The sequence below is a fragment of the Olea europaea genome, unplaced genomic scaffold (genome assembly GCF_002742605.1).
Source record: "Olea europaea var. sylvestris unplaced genomic scaffold, O_europaea_v1 scaffold1435, whole genome shotgun sequence".
NCBI classification, from domain to species: Eukaryota; Viridiplantae; Streptophyta; class Magnoliopsida; order Lamiales; family Oleaceae; genus Olea; species Olea europaea.
Window position 1 is genome coordinate 272549 of NW_019231887.1, and position 2627 is coordinate 275175.

Consider the following 2627-nt stretch of genomic DNA (forward strand, 5'->3'; position numbering starts at 1 on the left):
GATAATAGCCGGAGCCTGATCTTTTAGTAAAATTGACTGATGTTTGATCAAGATTGATCCCTGCTATCCCATTCTTGACAGCACCGAGATGTTCCAATCTACTCTCAAAGGTCATAAGTGTTGATTGAAGTTCTCCCCAAGAGATCTCTACTATTGATTTGAACAACAATTGGTGCATATTCTTCATCCAAACCAGCCAACACCTGAGTGACCAGATCTGAGTGAGGGATAGTTTTCCCAGCGACTTCAAGGTTATCTGCCAGAAGTTTTACTTTGTTGAGGTATTGGTCGATGCTCATGGTTCCTTTCCTTGATTTTTGAAGTTCCCCAGTGATAAATGTTATCCTGGATTTGTTTTGGATGCCATAGCTCTCTTCCACTGCAGTCCATAGTTTGTTGGAGTTGCAGCTGCCCATGACCCTCATAGCTATGTCTGGGGTCATTGATGAGTAGAGCCATCCCATTAGTAGTTGATCTGTTGACATCCATTGGTCATATTCAGGATTCTTTTTCATCTCCACTATTATTCCTACATCTCCAGTGGTTTGGGTTCCAATAAATTCTGGAGGACACACCTTTGTCCCCAGAATATATCCTTCCAGATTGTGTCCTCGTATAATTGGGAGGATCATATTTTTCCATAGCAGAAAATTATCCTTGTCAAGCTTAACAGACAGCATCTGAGTTAGGTAGACACAAGATGGTGAGACATGGTTGCTTCCCTGCACTGGAGGCACCATTGTGCTTGATTCTGATGTTGGTGGAGAGTTGGAATTGATGTTGGCATTGGCCATTGCTGCTCTAATACCAAGTTAAAAGTGCTGTGAATATTTAATAGTGAATTTCTTGTGTATTCATCAGCTTCAGCTGGAAGATTATTTATATATTACAAAGGAATATTCTAGAATACACAGCTGTGATTTGTTCCTATATTCATGGAGGATGTTTGGAATCTGTTGTAACAGAAATAATTCAGGTGAAACAGAAAACTAATACAGCAAGGATAATCAGCTGATGACTGTAGAATGAGTTGGTTGCTGAGGTGTATATTAATTCTTAACACGCAGAAATTCAACAGCATCAGCAATTTTACAAGCTCAATTTCGTCAGAAAAACAATTTTACAAAATCACAAAAAAGGAGACGGCGGCATAAAGTGTAGCAATGAACATTTGAAATTTAACAAAATAACCAGCGTATCGGCCACCACCGAAAGTAGAAAATTGAAGTGTGGAACAATTCTTAATGATCCATTAACCAAATCTTGGTGAAAAAAATGTAATCTATGAGTTCACAACTAGTTTCGAAAGTATAGAAACCGTGTCTGAGAAGAACTGTTCGCAAATTTTTAAACTTACAGTTACAAAGGAACAGCTGTATGTGTATAAATACGACGATAAAATATAGTAATGCAGATAAAAGTTTGCGGGAACCGAATTGGGAATTTACCGCGGCGAAATTGACGAATATGAAAATAATTCAAAGATTTACAAAATGGAAAAACACTAAACAGAATCTAGCAGCTATGGGTGCAGATTGGAAATAGGGAAGTTAAATGGATGGAGTGCGGTGGCTCAACTCATTTATCATTGGATTTGATTCGATCCACGACTAGTTTATAAGGCGAGCTCAAATTGTGCGAGTAGCTCGTCGCTTGACCCGTTTATAAGACGAGTCGAGTCAACTCTCGTCCCGTTTATTATTAACCCTACTTGAAACAATTATTTTTAAAAAACATTGTTGTGAAAAATCTAAAACCTGGAAAGCTAAAACAACTAATGGGAAAAATCTATTCATACTTTATTTACAACTTGTTTGATGTAGAAATTTTTAGAATAAATTTTGCGAAAAATGATTTTTTTTTTTTTAAATGTGTAGTTAAATTTTTTTTTCTTTTTTTTTTTAAATGAGTAGTTAAAAAGATAGAAATATTATGGATCCCTATGCAATTGGATTTGTTATTCTTACAGTCTCCTGAGTCCTAATGCGAGCGTTTCAAATTCCAATTACAGTGAAACAAGCTCTCCATCCTCCAAGTTTTGCTTATTGTTGACACACTAAAAGTGCAATCCAAATCAAATAGCTCAAAGAGTGAAACCCAATTGGGGAGTTCAGGATAAAAGTCCAAACAGGATTATTGATGAATGCAGTGGAAACCCATGAACACAATAACATCATCGCCCAAGCTTGCAAAACGCTCAGAATCTGAGCGAATGGAGTGCTTTACGATCGCCCAGAGTGATGACCCCGTTCTCACCCAAACCTTCGAATCGCTCAGGATCTTAGCAAATATAAAATATTATGGTTATTCAGAATAGCAGTTATTGAAGCAGTTATTGAGTAATTTTTTCACATTCCACGATTCAAGGAGCCCAGTTGAAAGCGGTTGAACGACAAAAAGTAATGACAACAGTTAGAGACGGCAGTTCCATGAAAAGTTAGCTACCATAAAGAAAGTAAGTAGTTATAAAGAAATCAAGCGGTTTGTCACGAGGAAATCATCAAGGGAATATAAAAAGGAAGAGAAGACATAGAGAAAAGGGCCTGAATCAAATACTCTCAAACAGAGATTATGTAATTTTAATTTCTTAGTTTAAATTTAAACATTTCTTTTAGTACTCGTGTGCT